At 38.2% G+C, this 21,220-nt stretch overlaps 2 long non-coding RNA genes across 3 annotated transcripts in view; one reads left to right on the top strand and one right to left on the bottom strand.

Annotated features, from left to right (window-relative positions):
* LOC134762029 (uncharacterized) overlaps positions 1–2,018 on the bottom strand; it is a 112,929-nt gene extending 110,911 nt beyond the window's left edge. The window contains exon 1 of one of the 2 annotated variants that reach the window (XR_010141475.1): positions 1,720–2,018. This is a non-coding gene — a long non-coding RNA (uncharacterized LOC134762029). The remainder of the gene's footprint in view (positions 1–1,719) is intronic. The other variant, XR_010141476.1, reaches the window with a different exon arrangement.
* The window catches only part of LOC134762030 (uncharacterized), a 30,565-nt gene continuing 11,033 nt past the window's right edge, over positions 1,689–21,220 (top strand). Inside the window, exon 1 of the long non-coding RNA XR_010141477.1 lies at positions 1,689–1,866. This is a non-coding gene — a long non-coding RNA (uncharacterized LOC134762030). The remainder of the gene's footprint in view (positions 1,867–21,220) is intronic.

The raw sequence follows: 21,220 nt of genomic DNA, 5'->3' as shown, positions 1-21,220 counted from the left end.
AATAGGTACAATGTCATTTCAATAGTTCTAATGTTGTTACTGATGTACCTTAAGCATAAACTATACCATATCTCTGTGAGTATCCTAGTTTCCCAGATCAATCAGGTTATTTTGTTATAATGTACATACCTGGAAAAGAAATTTCAGGGACATCTTAAAAATGACCTCCCAAAAGTAAGAATTAAGCATTCCCCATGAAACAGTAATGCTAATATCTTATATGATATTGATTAGTGTGTAAAATCTACATTGAGCTCAGCTTTACTTGTTAAATTTCCATCTAAGGTAAACTATGCCAAGCCCTTCAGAATGTGGTCCCATTCTTGCCATCTTTATGACTACTTTTTTTTTTTTTTTTTTTTGAGATGGAGTTTCACTGTTGTCACCCAACTGGAGTGTAATGGCACGATGTTGGCTCACTGCAACCTTCGCCTCCCAGGTTCAAGTGATTCTCCTGCCTCACTCTCCCAAGTAGCTGGGATTACAGGTGGCCACTAGCACGCCCAGCTAATTTTTGCATTTTTAGTAGAGACGGGGTTTCACCATGTTGGCCAGGCTGGTCTCAAATTGCTATGACTACTTTTATTTGGTGCTCATGAAATGCTTGATATTTAAATCAGGTTTTTAATTTTAAATTGCAATACGAAGAGTATTGCCAAAGTGACAGGTTAAATCAAAATGGAACACAACCCTATGGTGTTAGAACCAAAGGGATTTAAAGAACCAAAGGGATTTAAAGAACCAAAGGGATTTAGGACTCTCCTTGTACAGGTAAACAAATAAAACCCTAAGGTTGCAAAGTTAACAATGGCTGAAATTGCAACCTGGGATTTTGTTATGCAGTGTTCATTCCCTTCACAAACAATTCCATATTATCTCCCCTATTCAAAATTACATCATTTAAACCTACTAAGAATAAGGGTCACTTTCACCCCTGCTTATGATTTAAAATTTTTCCACAGAGACACAGAGACACAAAGAACAAAAGCCTAAAAGTGAGATATGAACATCAGATCTCTCTGTATTGAGCTTAACTTGAGTTCTGTACAACCAGGGGACTTTTAGTATTCAACCCAGATATGTACCCTATATTTATGCTGAAACAAATCACTACAGGCTTTATGAACTTAGAGTTAGCAAATGACATGAGAGGGAAATGAACCCAATCTACTCTCATTGCTTTGAACGGTAACTAGAAAACTCCTTGACTACATTTTAAATAACTCAAAATTCAAATATATTAACTCTTATCCTGAAACCATACTTAAAAAATCCCTATTTTATGCAAATTCATAGAATCACAGAACATTAAAAGGGCCTTGAGATGATCTGGTGAATCTACCTGCTTCTTCTGTAAAGGAGAAGACTAAACCACAATAGGCTTAAGATTTTGTTTTTGGTTTTGTTTTTGTTTTTGTTTGAAGGGGTGGGGACGGAACTGCAGTTAACAGAACTAGAATTAGAATTAGAATTCAAGTTGTCTGACTGCCTGGCCAATTGTTATGAATTCTCCTGTTTTCAGGGACAATGAAGACATTAAGTCATATTAGTTTTACATCCTGTCCAATCATTCTTTGGAATACTGTGTTTTATTTTTTGTTCAAATCATGAGATGATCATCATGGTTTCTAATTCCAATACCCAGATTACAGATTATGTCAGTCTTATGATTAAGACATCAAATCGTTCTCTTTCATTTTTAAAATCTTGCTCTCTTACCAATACCACAAGTGAAGAGTTGCATAATGTTTTCAAAACTGAAGAGTAGAAGGCACTTCACAAGATGGCCGAATAGGAACAGCTCCGGTCTACAGCTCCCAGCGCGAGCGACGCAGAAGATGGGTGATTTCTGCATTTCCATCTGAGGTACTGTGTTCATCTCACTAGGGAGTGCCAGACAGTGGGCGCAGGTCAGTGGGTGAGTGCACCGTGCGCCAGCCGAAGCAGGGGCGAGGCATTGCCTCACTCGGGAAGCGCAAGGGGTCAGGGAGTTCCCCTTCCAGGAGTGACAGACGGCACCTGGAAAATCGGGCCACTCCCACCCGAATACTGTGCTTTTCCGACGGGCTTAGGAACCGGTGCCCCAGGAGAGTATAGCCCGCACCTGGCTCAGAGGGTCCTACACCCACGGAGTCTCGCTGATTGCTAGCACAGCAGTCAGAGACCAAACAGCAAGTCGGCAGCGAGGCTGGGGGAGGGGCGCCCGCCATTGCCCAGGCTCGCTTAGGTAAACAAAGCAGCCTGGAAGCTTGAACTGGGTGGAGCCCACCACATCTCAAGGAGGCCTGCCTGCCTCTGTAGGCTCCACCTCTGGGGGCAGGGCACAGACAAACAAAAAGACAGCAGTAACCTCTGCAGACTTAAATGTCCCTGTCTGACAGCTGTGAGGAGAGCAGTGGTTCTCCCAGCACGCAGCTGGAGATCTGAGAACCGGCTGACTGCCTCCTCAAGTGGGTTCCTGACCCCTGACCCCCGAGCAGCCTAACTGGGAGGCATCCCCCAGCAGGGGCAGACTGACACCTCACACGGCCGGCCAGGTACTCCAACAGACCTGCAGCTGAGGGTTCTGTCTGTTAGAAGGAAAACTAACAGAAAGGACATCCACACCAAAAACCCATCTGTACATCACCATCATCAAAGACCAAAAGTAGATAAAACCACAAAGATGGGGAAAAAACAGAGCAGAAAAACTGGAAACTCTAAAAACCAGAGTACCTCTCCTCCTCCAAAGGAACGCAGTTCCTCACCAGCAACGGAACAAAGCTGGACGGAGAATGACTTTGACGAGCTGAGAGAAGAAGGCTTCAGACGATCAAATTACTCCGAGCTACGGGAGGATATTCAAACCAAAGGCAAAGAAGTTGAAAACTTTGAAAAAAATTTAGAAGAATGTATAACTAGAATAACCAATACAGAGAAGTGCTTAAAGGAGCTGATGGAGCTGAAAACCAAGGCTCTAGAACTACGTGAAGAATGCAGAAGCCTCAGGAGCCGATGCGATCAAATGGAAGAAAGGGTATCAGCCCTGGAAGATGAAATGAATGAAATGAAGCGAGAAGGGAAGTTTAGAGAAAAAAGAATAAAAAGAAACAAGCAAAGCCTCCAAGAAATGTGGGACTATGTGAAAAGACCAAATCTACGTCTGATTGGTGTACCTGAAAGTGACGGGGAGAATGGAAACAAGTTGGAAAACACTCTGCAGGATATTATCCAGGAGAACTTCCCCAATCTAGCAAGGCAGGCCAACATTCAGATTCAGGAAATACAGAGTATGCCACAAAGATACTCCTCGAGAAGAGCAACTCCAAGACACATAATTGTCAGATTCACCAAAGTTGAAATGAAGGAAAAAATGTTAAGGGCAGCCAGAGAGAAAGGTCGGGTTACCATCAAAGGGAAGCCCATCAGACTAACAGCGGATCTCTCGGCAGAAACCCTACAAGCCAGAAGAGAGTGGGGGCCAATATTCAACATTCTTAAAGAAAAGAATTTTCAACCCAGAATTTCATATCCTGCCAAACTAAGCTTCATAAGTGAAGGAGAAATAAAATACTTTACAGACAAGCAAATGCTGAGAGATTTTGTCACCACCAGGCCTGCCCTAAAAGAGCTCCTGAAGGAGCGCTAAACATGGAAAGGCACAACCGGTACCAGCCACTGCAAAATCATACCGAAATGTAAAGACCATCGAGACTAGGAAGAGACTGCATCAACTAACGAGCAAAATATCCAGCTAACATCATAATGACAGGATCAAATTCACACATAACAATATTAACTTTAAATGTAAATGGACTAAATGCTCCAATTAAAAGACACAGACTGGCAAATTGGATAAAGACTCAAGACCCATCAGTGTGCTGTATCCAGGAAACCCATCTCACGTGCAGAGACACACATAGGCTCAAAATAAAAGGATGGAGGAAGATCTACCAAGCAAATGGAAAACAAAAAAAGGCAGGGGTTGCAATCCTAGTCTCTGATAGAACAGACTTTAAACCAACAAAGATCAAAAGAGACAAAGAAGGCCATTACATAATGGTAAAGGGATTAATTCAACAAGAAGAGCTAACTATCCTAAATATATATGCACCCAATACAGGAGCACCCAGATTCATAAAGCAAGTCCTGAGTGACCTACAAAGAGACTTAGACTCCCACACATTAATAATGGGAGACTTTAACACCCCACTGTCAACATTAGACAGATCAACGAGACAGAAAGTCAACAAGGATACCCAGGAATTGAACTCAGCTCTGCACCAAGCAGACCTAATAGACATCTACAGAACTCTCCACCCCAAATCAACAGAATATACATTTTTTTCAGCACCACACCACACCTATTCCAAAATTGACCATATACTTGGAAGTAAAGCTCTCCGTAAAAGAACAGAAATTATAACAAACTATCTCTCAGATCACAGTGCAATCAAGCTAGAACTCAGGATTAAGAATCTCACTCAAAACCGCTCAACTACGTGGAAACTGAGCAACCTGCTCCTGAATGACTACTGGGTACATAACGAAATGAAGGCAGAAATAAAGATGTTCTTTGAAACCAACGAGAACCAAGACACAACATACCAGAATCTCTGGGATGCATTCAAAGCAGTGTGTAGAGGGAAATTTATAGCACTAAATGCCCACAAGAGAAAGCAGGAAAGATCCAAAATTGACACCCTAACATCACAATTAAAAGAACTAGAAAAGCAAGAGCAAACACACTCAAAAGCTAGCGGAAGGCAAGAAATAACTAAAATCAGAGCAGAACTGAAGGAAATAGAGACACAAAAAACCCTTCAAAAAATAAATGAATCCAGGAGCTGGTTTTTTGAAAGGATCAACAAAATTGATAGACCGCTAGCAAGATTAATAAAGAAAAAAAGAGAGAAGAATCAAATAGATGCAATAAAAAATGATAAAGGGGATATCACCACCGATCCCACAGAAATACAAACTACCATCAGAGAATATTACAAACACCTCTATGCAAATAAACTAGAAAATCTAGAAGAAATGGATAAATTCCTCAACACATACACCCTCCCAAGACTAAACCAGGAAGAAGTTGAATCTCTGAATAGACCAATAACAGGAGCTGAAATTGTGGCAATAATCAATAGCTTACCAACCAAAAAAAGTCCAGGACCAGATGGGTTCACAGCCGAATTCTACCAGAGGTACAAGGAGGAGCTGGTACCATTCCTTCTGAAACTATTCCAATCAATAGAAAAAGAGGGAATCCTCCCTAACTCATTTTATGAGGCCAGCATCATCCTGATACCAAAGCCTGGCAGAGACACAACAAAAAAAGAGAATTTTAGACCAATATCCTTGATGAACATTGATGCAAAAATCCTCAATAAGATACTGGCAAACAGAATCCAGCAGCACATCAAAAAGCTTATCCACCATGATCAAGTGGGCTTCATCCCTGGATGCAAGGCTGGTTCAATATACGCAAATCAATAAATGTAATCCAGCATATAAACAGAACCAAAGACAAAAACCACATGATTATCTCAATAGATGCAGAAAAGGCCTTTGACAAAATTCAACAACCCTTCATGCTAAAAACTCTCAATAAATTAGGAATTGATGGGACGTATCTCAAAATAATAAGAGCTATTTATGACAAACCCACAGCCAATATCGTACTGAATGGGCAAAAACTGGAAGCATTCCCTTTGAAAACTGGCACAAGACAGGGATGCCCTCTCTCGCCACTTCTATTCAACATAGTGTTGGAAGTTCTGGCCAGGGCAATTAGGCAGGAGAAGGAAATCAAGGGTATTCAATTAGGAAAAGAGGAAGTCAAATTGTCCCTGTTTGCAGATGACATGATAGTATATCTAGAAAACCCCATTGTCTCAGCCCAAAATCTCCTTAAGCTGATAAGCAACTTCAGCAAAGTCTCAGGATACAAAATCAATGTGCAAAAATCACAAGCATTCTTATACATCAATAACAGACAAACAGAGAGCCAAATCATGAGTGAACTCCCATTCACAATTGCTTCAAAGAGAATAAAATACCTAGGAATCCAACTTACAAGGGATGTCAAAGACCTCTTCAAGGAGAACTACAAACCACTGCTCAAGGAAATAAAAGAGGATACAAACAAATGGAAGAACATTCCATGCTCATGGGTAGGAAGAATCAATATCATGAAAATGGCCATCCTTCCCAAGGTAATTTACAGATTCAATGCCATCCCCATCAAGCTACCAATGACTTTCTTCACAGAATTGGAAAAAACTACTTTAAAGTTCATATGGAACCAAAAAAGAGCCTGCATCACCAAGTCAATCCTAAGCCAAAAGAACAAAGCTGGAGGCATCACACTACCTGACTTCAAACTATACTACAAGGCTACAGTAACCAAAACGGCATGTTACTGGTACCAAAACAGAGATATAGATCAATGGAACAGAACAGAGCCGTCAGAAATAATGCCACATATCTACAACTATCTGATCTTTGACAAACCTGACAAAAACAAGAAATGGGGAAAGGATTCCCTATTTAATAAATGGTGCTGGGAAAACTGGCTAGCCATATGTAGAAAGCTGAAACTGGATCCCTTCCTTACACCTTATACAAAAATCAATTCAAGATGGATTAAAGACTTAAATGTTAGACCTAAAACCATAAAAACCCTAGAAGAAAACCTAGGCATTACCATTCAGGACATAGGCATGGGCAAGGACTTCATGTCTAAAACACCAAAAGCAATGGCAACAAAAGCCAAAATTGACAAATGGGATCTAATTAAACTAAAGAGCTTCTGCACAGCAAAGGAAACTACCATCAGAGTGAACAGGCAACCTACAAAATGGGAGAACATTTTCGCAACCTACTCATCTGACAAAGGGCTAATATCCAGAATCTACAATGAACTCCAACAAATTTACAAGAAAAAAACAAACAACCCCATGAAAAAGTGGGCAAAGGACATGAACAGACACTTCTCAAAAGAAGACATTTATGCAGCCAAAAAACACATGAAAAAATGCTCACCATCACTGGCCATCAGAGAAATGCAAATCAAAACCACAATGAGATACCATCTCACACCAGTTAGAATGGCAATCATTAAAAAGTCAGGAAACAACAGGTGCTGGAGAGGATGTGGAGAAATAGGAACACTTTTACACTGTTGGTGGGACTGTAAACTAGTTCAACCCTTGTGGAAGTCAGTGTGGCGATTCCTCAGGGATCTAGAACTAGAAATTCCATTTGACCCAGCCATCCCATTACTGGGTATATACCCAAAGGACTATAAATCATGCTGCTATAAAGACACATGCACACGTATGTTTATTGCCGCATTATTCACAATAGCAAAGACTTGGAACCAACCCAAATGTCCAACAATGATAGACTGGATTAAGAAAATGTGGCACATATACACCATGGAATACTATGCAGCCATAAAAAATGATGAGTTCACGTCCTTTGTAGGGACATGGATGAAACTGGAAATCATCATTCTCAGTAAACTATCGCAAGAACAAAAAACCAAACACCGCATATTCTCACTCATAGGTGGGAATTGAACAATGAGAACTCATGGACACAGGAAGGGGAACATCACACTTCGGGGACTGTTGTGGGGTGGGGGGAGGGGGGAGGGATAGCATTGGGAGATATACCTAGTGCTAGATGACAAGTTGGTGGGTGCAGCGCACCAGCATGGCACATGTATACATATGTAACTTACCTGCACATTGCGCACATGTACCATAAAACCTAAAGTATAATAATAATAATAATAATAATAATAATAAAAGAAAAAAAAAAACTGAAGAGTATCCTGCTTCTTAAAAATCACTTCGGTTTGTTCAGCCCTGAAATAAATAGGCGTGACTACTTTTTAATAACAGAAAAAAAACCACTCACAACCACAAATTTCCTTTGTTTTATACCATACAAATGCTTGTAAAATGCTTTTCCATTCCCACCATATCTATTTTGTTTGATTTAAAATATTTGACACAAATGAGCAAACTCTCCTATCGTCAGATTTGGCTAATACTGAAGTTTTAATTGCCTTATCAAAACATAGTACTAGCATATTGGTTGATTTTATACTACTTTTGAATACGTTGAACTGCTACATATGAAGAGATCCTTAAATTAAGTTGTGAATGATGATTTTAAAAATTAGCAAAATTTAAATGTGCATTGACAAACGCAGTGGTCATATTCAATATGATCATATATCATAGCCATCTTCTTAATTTCTTCTTCTATCCAACTACCTTTATTAAGTGTTATAAAAAGTCAAGAAGTTCTCTAAAAATTTTCTTTAATATACAATTTTACATTGCATGAAATGTTTTTAGAAACATGTCTAGTGAGGAAAGTTGCATTAAACCATTTAGAGCCAATGAATAAAAAGTCAGGTTGGATAGTATTAAAAACTACTAAAGATTTCCATGATAGAAACACCATGGGATCCTAAGCCAAAGATCTTTACTTGCTCCTAGGATCTTGACTCCGGAATCAATTGTACAGATGGGGGTGGGATGGAAATTGTATTAGTTTCCTAGAACTGTTAAATACATTTTTAATTGAAATAAATTTTCATCCTATAAGTTATTTTCATGCAACAGATTTTTCGCTTTTCACTTTTAAAATCTTCCTTGCATTCTTGCTTATAGTTTTTATATCTCTATTGACAGATCCCATCTCTTCATTCATTACAACTGTTGTTTTCCTTCAATTCCTTGAAAGTCTTATCTGCTAATCTCAGCATCTTGGTCTTCTTAAAGTCTATTTCTATTGACTTATTTTGCTCCTGAACACGAATCACATTTTCCTGTTTCTTCATATGTCTAATAATCTTCATTTATACTTGAAATTTCGAATGACACTCTTTAAAAATTCAAGTTTGGAGATTCTATGGATTCCTCAGAAAAGTGGTGAATTTTGATCTTGTAGGCAATTAAATTTCTGTTTGATTACTATGTACTTGTGGAAAGATGGTCTTAACTTCACTCGTGTGATTCTGTGTTGATTTTGCCCTTGTTCTGAAATGAGTCCTTTAATCCTGAGACCAAGACTTTATTCCTTAAGGGGGTTCCAGTTGTGGCTTTCCACTGGTTTCCTTATATTCCCTCATGAATGCACAGTGCCAACCAAAGATTTGCTCAGCACTCGAATGCATATTTTTGAAGCTCCTCTCCTCTGTTTTACCTTTCTGCTTAAGATTTCCCTCTTCACTTCTAAATATTGCCAATGCCCTAGCTGGGTGCAGTGGCACATGTCTGTAATCCCAGCTACTCAAGGGGCTGAGATAGGAGGATTGCTTGAACCCAGGATTTCAAGACCAGCCTGAGCAACTTAGCAAGACTAAAATAAAATAAATAAACAATAAAATAGGAAAAAAAGAAAAATAATATAAACAATCACACAAACAGTATGGCTGTCCTGAATTCTGTTTTCTTAACATCTCAAACCCAAAAAGCTGAAGTTTCTGGTTGAGTTCTAGATGTTGCTGCTTAAGAACTGGAAGTCCCCTCAGAGGAAAAGCTGTATCAACATGGTTATATCCCAATGTAGCTTCCTTACCTCAATTATTGAATCCCCTCCAATTTCTGCATGCATTTGGTCTCTTTCCAACACCTTAAAATAATTGCTTTATTCTTTTCCATTTTTTTAGTCATTTAAAATTGCTATCTATAGGATGGTTACTGCCTTGAAATTTACATTATTATCTCTACTGGACTTCTTTTGTATGAGAACTAAGTAAACTTTGATGTTATTTAATTCACTATACCTGAGTCTCTGTTACTACAGAACCAAGCCTAGTCCTGACACCACTAGGGTCGGAATACCTTTCCTAGGAATGGAGCATCATCCTCGTGATGAACTCGAGATAGAAGGCACAGTGAGTTCTGTGAGAAAACAGGTACTTCTGACACCCATCACTGGAACTGCAAAAAGCAGCCAGCAGAGAAAAAAAGGCAGTTTTCCCAGTTTTGGCAATAAAAATTCTCATACAATTGTCATATTAGTTTGATAGAGAAAAACTAAATGGGGCACTAGGAAACACACCCCATTTTTATATATTCAATGGTCATGAATTACAAATTTAGAATACTTTCAAAACATAAAATACGCTGTTCCAAAATCATATGATACATTCTGACTGTCCGTAACACCCAATTGTGGGTTAGAAAAACATGCTCGCTATCTCTACACACCATTCAGAATGCAAGATGACTTTTAAATTGTATTTCCTATTTCTTTTTCTTCTAGATTGAGTGTATTTTTGTTATCACTTGCCTGGACGTGTTAGTGGAATGGCTACACGGAGTGTTTTGCTCTCAACCCTGTATGAAGACACATACATATGTGCCCATACACAGAACGTTCTTACCTGGGATTTACAGCTAAGGCAGAAACAGGTGCCTGGACCCAGAAAATGATTAAAAAAAAAAAAAAAAAAAAAGAAAACTCTTGGCTGGTGCTATATCCCTGGCACAAGGAAAGAATGCCCCCAAAAGAAGCTATTCTCCCTTAATTAAGTCCCACTTCTGTCCAGACACAAGAAGACAGGGCAACATAAGACAACTGCAGCGAACTGGATGATGTTGTCATGGTTGAAAACTGCAAAGCCTGAGACAGAGAGAAAGTGACCTACAGTTGTTTATGTCTACTGAGTTGCTTTTCTAAGTGGTTATTAATTAAGAAAGTAATTTGAGTTGATTATATGCAATCAAGTTTGCTTTCTGAAAAGGTTCAGTTCCTGCTGTGAGTTTAGGAAAACTCTCTTTAGTCAATTGGACTCTTTTTGGAAGAATAATGCTGTGTGGTGTTGTTATTATTGTTATCGCCTGTTCCCAAAAAGCTGGAATGCATTTCCTACTAGACAATATATTCCTTAGCTTAATTTCGGTCTATCCTACAAGTCTACAGTCCCCCAAATAGTGCCACTACACTCACTTTGTGCTAAGGGAAGTCGCTAACAGTTCCCTACTAGGTGACATTTATTCACGTCTTGCTACCCACACATAACCAGGTCAGAGTCATCTTGTTAGCAGAACCACATTCCTCACCCCACCCCGCCAACACACACACATTCCACACACATACACTCCTCTTACTCCACACACACACATTCACACAGGAAAAATAACATGAAAAGGATTTTGAATTTTTTTTCTGGTCAATAAAATTGGAAAACAGAGCCTTGGTTTATCACATTGTATAAAATATTTTGTATGACCAATTTCAAAACCCATTTCAACGAGTACATGTTCCCATCAACTCTGTGACTTTTCTCTCTGCCCACACTCTCTGCAGCCTGGCAGGTTATCATCTCTGCATGCTCTGTGCTTCCCATTCATTCATCTCTGAAGCACAAGCAAAGCCTGCAGCAACCAAGCAGGGCATTCCTTCAATCTGTATTTAAGAGTTAATTGCAATCCCGCTCCTTGAAGTACTGCCACAATTCCCTGCTTCACTGAAGTCTTTGATATCAACCTACTGCTCTTGGAAAGATTACAACTTATGCACTTGGATTCCTCTAGTCAGGGTGCACAAGAACACCAGGTATGAAAGCTAAATTGCTTTCTGCGCAGCTTGAGAACTCCACACCTCTCAATTGACACGTTAGGTGCACTGTAAGCCAAGGAGCTTGTGGTCTCTGAAATTTGGAGCTTTATGTGTCGTTTCAAAGTGAGTTTTCAGTCCCTGAGGATAAATGTCTTGCACATCTGTTGCAATTTGCTGGGGAGTTATGATCTTAATATTTTGATGCTACTGTCCCATGGCCAGTTGGATATGATCTTTGAAACATTTATTTCTGAAAGAAAGCATCGACTTAAATTATTTCCTCCACATTGCTTTCTGGGTTGCTTCTGAAAAACTAGAAGTCATCACCAAGTGTTAGGCAGAGTTCAAGGAGGTGTTTTCCCTGTCACATGTGGACATCAGACCTCCTAACTCAGGGTCATTAGAAAACCATCAAGAGTAAGAGAGAAATAGAAGAGAATATCAAAATGCATTCGCATGTTAAATATGTCTTATACAGTTTAAAGGAATTTAATTTCTTTTAGTTGTTTGGAAATTTTAAGGGATAAAAATGCCTTTTTCTATAATAATCATGTTTTAAACCTATTTTTGAAACCCTAGAAATTAGTAGCTAGTCAGCACAATGCCACTGTGCAAATATTAAAACCTCAAATACCCTTCAAGCAAATGAAGACAATAAGTTTGCATGCCTGGATTGCAGTTGTGCAAACTTATTGACCACTTGGCTGCTTTTGACCACTGACTTTAAGGTGTTTCTTATACATTATTCCTTAAACTAGGGTATTTGGAATACCTATGTTAGAATACTAGCTCTGAAATCTGCGTTTTTTTTAATAAGTAGTAGGTAATTCTCATGAAACATAAGATGTTAAGTGTCAGCTTCAAGGAGTACATTATGATAAAAAGTAAGGCCTGCCTATATTAAGAGAAAAAAAAATTAAGTGAAATGCAGTTGGAATTTTCCAGACAAGTGGTTAAGGCTAAAAGCCTACTATATTATTTAAGGTGAAAAATTGTTTTGTCTCTATTTTTTTTCTTGCTCATTAGAATGATATTTAAAATAAAAAACAAAACAGTAAAATTGAAGCAAAATATATCATTGCATCCTTGTGTTCAAAGTTAACAATTGCTTTCTCTCTCTTCTTTCTCAAGACCACACAGCAAGTTAGTGCCAGAACTAAGAGTGAGACTGGCAATATCAATATTCTTTGGGATTTTATAGTTCTTTCCATCTTCAAAGTGCTTTACAAAATTCTCTAATTAGGCTCACAAGTTCTGGCTCCTAGTCTTGCTCTCTAATCATAAGACAGCATACCTGTTCTTTGTTCCTTAGCTCTGAGCAACATGCCATTCTTAATCATTACTAAATTAAAGGAAAAAAGTGGCTGTAATAATTTCAACTTAATTAATGACAAATCTGGACATTTCTTTAAATACAAGTCCAATTGCCTGGACCTTAATTCATATTAGCAAAGTTTGGCTATTATTTATTTAGAGTAAAGATAAGTTTTAATTATAAAATTATCTGTAATTAAATGTATTGGGTTGAAATAGTTGCATTTCTGACCAACCTAAAATATTATTCTAAAGGGTCTTGTTTTGTTTCCTTGAAAAATATTTTTGTTTTACATGTCCCTACTGTTTGTAAAATTACTTTTTAGCTTGCTGTGCTTTTTAATAAACTTTTAGGTACACGTACGATAAAATACATTGGTCTTTAAATTAGAACTAAAGAAGACTATTTGGAAGCCTGTATTTTATCTTTATTTCTGTTACTAAATAGTTCTGACTTCGGATAAGTTGCTTATTGTTTCTAGATCTCGGTTTTCTCTTTTGTAAGTCAGATGTTTCTTTCAACTCTAGGAGCCTGAATTATTGTTCACCTTTCACCATTCATGCTGGGACTCTGACTGTCTGAAGTCCCTTAAGTTACTTCTTCTCTCACCATCAGGTGTATGCAGAGTTTGAGTATCTGCAACAACCTAGATGGAACTGGAGACTATTATTCTAAGTGAAGTAACTCAGGAATGGAAAACCAAACATCGTATATTCTCACTCATAAGTGGCAACTAAGCTATGAGGATGCAAAAGCATAAGAATGATACAATGGACTTTGGGGACTCAGAGGGAAAGGGTGGGAGCGGGATAAGGGATACAAGACTACAAATTGGGTTACAGTGTATATTGCTTGGGTGATGGGTGCACCAAAAATCTCACAAATCACCCCTAAAGAACTTGGGCATGTAACCAAATATTACCCATTGCCCCAAAACTTATGAAAATCAATTTAATTTTTAAAAAAGAAGTAACCTCAGTAAGTCCTCATTTAATATCATCTGTAAGTTCTTGGAAACCATGACCGTAAGCGAAATGTACAGTAGGTCCTCAAATAATGCCCTTTGGTTTAATGTTGTTTAGTTATAGTGTGGATGATTTTTTTAAAATGGTTTTATTATATGTGGCTTCACTCAAAGTCACAGTTTCCAAGAACCTGTGGATGACGTGAAGTGAGAACTCACTGTATCTAGTCATCAAGCATTTCAGTCCTCAGCCATGATATAGCCAATTAAACAGCAATAGAACAGGTCGAAAATATAAGCAGCTGAGCCCATGTGTGTACAGACTGTGTTTTTCCTACAGACTCTTGGGTTCGAAGCAGTATGGTATGGAGAGAGAATATAGAGCCATCCAAATACTGTCTCCCATGTCCTCAGAAGACTTTTCCTCTTTGTATATTGTCCCCTCCCAACAGCTGCTAAGAAACACCTTCTTCAGGATTGGAGTTGCTTCTTTTGTGAGGTCTGTAAGGGAAGAAGTATAAAAATATAAAAATAAGTTGCTTTTTTTTTTTTTTTTTTTTTCTGGAGACAGAGCCTTGTTCCATTGCCCAGGCTGGCGTGCAATGGCTTGATATCAGCTCACTGCAACCTCCGCCTCCTGAGTTCAAGCCATTCTCCTGCTTCAGCCTCCCGAGTAGCTGGAATTAACAGGCACCCACCACCGTACCCGGCTAATTTTTGTATTTTTAGTAGAGACGGGGTTTCGCCATATTGGCCAGGCTGGTTTCGAACTCCTGACCTCAGGTGATCCACCTGCCTCGGTCTCCAAAAGTGCTGGGATTACAGGCGTGAGCCACTGCGCCCAGCAGAGTAAGTTGCCATTTTTAGCTTGTTCAAGACTCACACCTCTGAGTGAAGGGGATGTAGGACCCTTTTCTGAGAGCATGTGTTGATAGGGGAAGGAAGGTAACAGCTTTGGTGTTGGGGAGGGTGGGTTTTAAGAAAAGACACATGATTTCCATCAAACTGAAAGAGAGAACAAGAAGGCATGAAGAGCATATAAAGAATAATAAATAGAAAAATAAACTTCATTTATATCATCATTTTGGAAAGAGGAAACCCTGCCTACCAACATAATACTAGCAAAGAGTAGCAATGCCCGGACCACAAGGGCCTATGGCTGCAAATAGAATCACTGGCATTGGTGACATCTTGGGGCGTATTCCTCTAAGGCTTAGACCATGTGCCTAAATAAATAAATAAAAATTTAAAAAAGGTATTCTAAATCAAAATTGCCAGCTCTATGACTCTGTGTGTGTGTGTGTGTGTGTGTGTGCACGAGTGCGTGCATGTGTGTATGTATGCTGGTGGGGCAAGGGAAGGCGGGAAAAGCAGAACACAAACTCCTAGAACAATTTCACCTTAAAACAAGCATGTTTCTAGGTGCAAAGGCAAGACAATAGAGAGACTGGATCTTCTTCTTCCTCAATTCCTGTGTCTTCAGTTGTACTACAGCATATCTGAACAAATCATCATGCTTGCTGTTGTTGATGCTGTGAATTCTCCCTTTGATATAATCTATTTCCTCAGCTATCTCAGGCTGGAGATGATCCAGAGAAATCCTGCTAATAAGCTCAGAAGCAAAATGGGAATCCAAAATATTCCAATTCAATGTTTTACTCGCATTGGAATCTTTTGAAAAGGAAAATGATAATGATGGGTCCATATTTTAGGAAGCTGGTTAAAATGTGCACTTCTCTTTCAGCAGCGCATTAGGAGAGGTCTTAGTAAGGCTGCTTTAGTCATCCACTTTCCTGCAATGGTTCTATATCCATAAAACCGAGTTATGAGCAATGAGATTTTAGGGTAATCATATTTAGCAAATAACAACATGGGATACTCAATTAAATTTGAATTTAAAATAAAGAACAATATATTTTTACTATAACTATGTCCCATGCAATATTTGGGGCACACTTAACGCTAAAAATCTATTCTTTGTTTATCTGAAATTCAAATTAATTTGAATGTCCTGAATTTTATGTGATAACCCTAGGTAGTTTTCAGCAGAAATATGAATTATTTTAGTCTACTCGCAATGATGGCTTGAATTGAAATATGGAAGGAAAATTTGTTCCCACGGCACCTTTTCACATCTTCTTATTTCACCAACAAATTATCATAGGTTTGCAATTAAAGTAATGAGTACATGTGACTATGTATGAGTGTGACCTATGACCTAATTTTATCATGTTAAATAATGATTTCCAAATAATTATTTCCAAGGGGATGGTTTGTAAAATATAGAAAAGTTGTGCAATCCCCATAACATTGGGTTAAATTCAGGTTCCAATGAGTTACATTAAATGATTTACTGATGCTTTGTTTATCACTATCTGAGTATAATTCTACATTTTTACGTCTCTGTATTTTTCACTCCTGAGCATCTTGAAGAGACAGTAGGCATTGTTCTCCCTGCCTGACTTGCTCTGTGCTACAGGTTGCATCCGTCAATGCAGGGACTTGCTCCAGAGAGGCACCAGAGAGGTCCTGAGAACCCAAGATCAAATCCTTAAAGCAGCTGCTTGCTCATGACCCACATGAGCAACTTCAGTCTCAGAGACTGCACAGCCAGTAAAGCCTTTTAACAGAAGAAATGAGCTCATCCAACTTCATGCCAGCAGCTTTCATCTCCTATCTCCTAAGCAAAATCTATGAATAAGAAAATAAAATATTCAGCTAGAAAATAAAAGCATAAATCTTTACTAAAAAGTCTCCATCACTCTCCTGCAGCTACTAATTCCCATATTCCCCCAATAGTCTCAGTAAACAGCTTCCCTTTCAGTGTCACGGAGAAGAATGAAGCCGTTAGGTGGGAATTTGCTTACCTTCCTGCCTGTTCCCTCTTGAGCTCTGACAAAATAACCTGTGTCCAGAATCATGGCATCTTCAGACCACGAAAGGGCTGGTTCTCCTTAGTAGAAGCCTTCTCCTTCCATGCATGTCCCAGACGGACTTTTCTCGTCTCTCTTGAGATCTCTACTCTTTCTCTGTCGTTATCTCTGCCTTTAGCTCCAGCCTCCCTCTCTCTCTTCTCTTTCCCCATGATTTATATGAATGCTGAAGTTTTTCCTCTGTTAGAAACATAGAAATAGAAATTTTGACTTCTGCCTCCCTGTGGTTTCCAGCCCATCTCTCATTGCCTCCAGTGGAGAGTCGTTTACCCCACCCTCTCACCCTCCACTTGCTCCTCCACTTCTACAAATGCTGGCTTTCTCCTGTAAGTCCATCCAGGAATTCCCCAACACATCCAATTGTGAAATCCAGTAGATATTTCTTTTTTCATTCCTTATTTCATTGCACGTCTCTGCAACCTGTAACACTTTTCAAATTTCCTGACACCACCTCTCCCTTACCTTATCTTACATCTTCTATTCTTTGTTCTCAGGTTCTTCTGTCAGCTTATCTTCCACTAAGCTCCCCTTATATTTGTATATTCCACTGGATTTTATTCTAAGCCCAATCTCATGATAACGTGCATCTCATTCCTGGGTGATGTCAATGTTTCCCATTGCACCAACTACTCTGTGTGTTTTAGGGCAGAGACTATGAACCCAGGCAGGGTTGGAACCCACTAACTGTATCATGAAAGGAAAATCCCAGATCTTAAAAAGCAAAAATAGTATGTTAAATACTGGGAACAATTTTCAATCTAAAAATCTGGGTTTATTATTCATTGCAGTGAGGAATAACACAGACTATGAGTGTTTGAATAAGAGGATGCTAAAAAGAATTTACATCCAGCAATCTCACCTCTGGGTACATATCCTAAGGACCTGAAATCAATATTCAAAGAGACATATGTACTCCTGTGTCCATTGCCTCATTATTTAAAATAGCCAAGTTATGGAATCAGCCCAAGTATCCATCAATGTATGAATGATAAAGAAAATGTATATATATATATGTTATACACACACACACAACATTTGGAATCAGTGTAGAATGACTGAATCAATCATTGATATATAACAATCAAATGTTGTTATATATGTTATATATATATAGGAGTGCATACATCTCTTTGAATATTGACTTCAGGTCCTTAGGATATGTATATGTGTGTGTGTGTGTGTGTGTATACACACACACAATGGAATTCAATTTTGCCATAAAAGAGAAGGAAAGCCTGTCATTTGTGACAACATGGATGAACCTGGAGGACACTATGCTAAGTGAAATAATGCAGGCACAAAAATACAAATACCACATGTTCTCACTTATTTCTGGATGCTAAAACAATTGAACTCATAGAAACAGAATGTAGACTAGTAGTTACTAGAGGCTGGGAGTGGAGAAAATAGGGAGATGTTGGCCAAAGAGCACGAAGTTGCAGTTAGACAGGAGGGATAAATGATCATTATTTAAGTTCATGGATATGTTATCTTGATTCAATCATTCCACACTGAATGCATTTATCATAACATCACTGTGTATAATTAGAGGCAATTATGATTTCTTCAATAAATAAATGCTACTTTTTTTTTGAAAAATCATTCAATATATGACTTGGGTATCAGTTGAGTGATTTAAGGGAGGGCCTAAGGAAGAAGGACTATGCTCTAAAATAGATGTTGGACAATAAATAACTAAACATAAATTTAAAGAGTCAAACTTTTGTCTTTCAGTCTAACTCGCACAGAGTCGCATGGTATATGCTTTTTGGAACCGTTACATAATTGGGAATTAGAGGTTTGCAGCAGTGGTGGAGGACAGAGCTTTCATACACTCACTTTGGAGAAAACTAGAGAGAGGAATGGGAGAACTGCCAGAGTGTTTGGTGTTTCAGATCAACGCTATAAAGTACAGATGTTTCTGTGAAGTTTATCTGACTTCATCTGAACAATTCCAGTCTAGAAATCAGGTTGCAAATCTACCACAGTGATTTCTTTGGCAAGAGTTCCAGAGTCTTTCTATTTTGGTCTCTCTCACTACGTCTTACTTCCTTTGTTCCCTTTTTTCCCTCTAAAATAAAGGAAGCATAATGGTACACTTGAAGGACATACCCATTGGAAACAAACTCAAAAAAGTTTTCTCAAAGGATAAATGCTTGAGGGGATGGATACTGAATTTTCCATGATGTGATTATCATGCAATGCGTACTTGTACCAAACTCTCATGTGCCCCATAAATACATACATCCACTGTCTAACCACAAAAAATAAAGAGGAAAAAAAAGTTTTTGCAGTGCTAGTTAGAGTTTATTTCAAAATTTTCCCAATACGTGTTCTAAGTTCTATCTCAACAAGTTGGTTTTGTATTAGGCTAAGATACTTATGCCTAGAATATTTGGATGAATCTAAATAATAAATATAAGTAATGAATCAGACATCTAATTTGAATATCATTATAAATATAAATTTCTTACTAGATTTCTCAATTAAAAATTAGTACTATGTAGAATTTAAATATTAGCACCTTGGTGATTATTGAATCTGAACCCCTCTTTTCACAATTGAGGATATTGCCCAAATAAAATTCTCAATCATGTATTGCAGGCTAAAATCTTAATGAAGTAAGTCTTCCATATAAATATTTATTTGATTGTACCATTTTACATTTTGCATATTTGTAATATTTATTTGATCTAAAATTTTAAATTGTCACTCAAATCCAGTAAAGATGACCTCAGTAATGGACTGTATTAAACATCCAATTAGCCATAGTAGAAATTAGATTTTTGACTGTTTACTAGGTGCTAGGTGCTATATGAAACATTTTACATAAATAATCACATTTAATATAAACGATAACTCTATGAGGCAGGTAATATTATTTTTCAGGTTTTATGGATGAGGAAACTGGATTTTTTTGCAAACTTAAGAAACTTGCCCAAGGTCACATGGCTAGTAATTAGCAGAAGCAAAACCTGAACTTACTTCAGTTACTTCATGTCTGAGCTCTCAAAGGGAGAACTTTATCATGACTATGAGAACCTGCAATTCCTGAGGCTATGTCAACATAAATATTTTTAAATAGCACTGATTTACTTCCCCAAGCATTTTATTACATTTTCAATTCAGTTCAAAAAATTTTTCCCCATATGCTGTCTATAAGGTTCTGTACCAAATGAACGTGAGTCAGAGACCCCCAGAGAAGTGAAACTGGGTGACTGTATTCAAGTCCCTTTCTAGCTCATGACTAGAAGCTAAAGTATTAATAGAAAGTGCTGGCTGGGTGCAGTAGCTCATTCTGTAATCCCAGCACTTGGGAGACTGAGGTGGGCAGATCACTTGAACCCAGGAGTTCGAGATCAGTCTGGGTAACATAGGGAAACTCCATCTCTACTAAAAATACAAAAATTAGCCAAGCACGGTGGTGTGCACTGTGGTTCCAGCTACTCAGGAGGCTGAGGTGGGAGGACCGCCTAAGCCAGGGAGATCAAGGCTGCAGTGAACCATTAACACGCCACTGCACTTCAGCCTGAGAGACCGAGTGAGACCTTGTCTCAGAAAAAAAAAAGGGAAACAAAAGTGTTGTCCTCATTGTTGGTTAGCCTCAGTTACTTGAGTAACAGTGGAAAGTTATGCGAACCAACACTATTCTTTAGACTTCACTTGCATATAAGCCATGCACATCTCAGCTGCATGCTCTTTGACATCACAGAAGGCAGAGCAGCATGAAGTTTGTAGCCAGATCTAAATGTAATAGTGAAAAACATCCAAGAGAAGTTCTCAAGCCATTTCACAGAATAACCATAATGTTGAGTTATTTTTCGGAAGAGTTGCTTCATCAGTATATATTTTTTTCCCTTAGATACTAAGAAAATTTGAAGTGAATTTAATTTTCAGTTGCAATAAGGATCCTACTTTATGCTCCTGGAAAGGTTTTTTTTTGTCCCTTTTTACAAAATAGTTTCCAAATTTCATTTTTAATTTATTAAAATCTGTCATGTTTGTCATATGTTTTCATGTTGTCCTCCTGTAATCATGCATAATTTATAAATAAACAGACAACCATGAACATCATCAGTACACTGTATTTTCTGCTCTGCAAAGTATTCCTTTTTTATCTTTTATATATATAATATATATATATAATATATATATATAATATATATATATATATATATATATATATATATATATATACTTTAAGCTTTAGGGTACATGTGCACAACGTGCTGGTTTGTTACATAGGTCTACATGTGCCATATTGGTTTGCTACACTCATCAACTCATCATTTACATTAGGTATTTCTCCTAATGCTATCCCTCCCCCAGACCCCCAGCCCCTGACAGGCCCCAGTGTGTGATGTTCCCCGCCCTGTGTCCAAGTATTCTCATTATTCAATTCCCATCTATGAGTAAGAACATGCAGTGTTTGGTTTTCTG

The sequence above is a fragment of the Pongo abelii genome, chromosome 8 (genome assembly GCF_028885655.2).
Source record: "Pongo abelii isolate AG06213 chromosome 8, NHGRI_mPonAbe1-v2.0_pri, whole genome shotgun sequence".
NCBI lineage: Eukaryota > Metazoa > Chordata > Mammalia > Primates > Hominidae > Pongo > Pongo abelii.
This window is presented reverse-complemented; position numbering and strand designations above follow the sequence as displayed.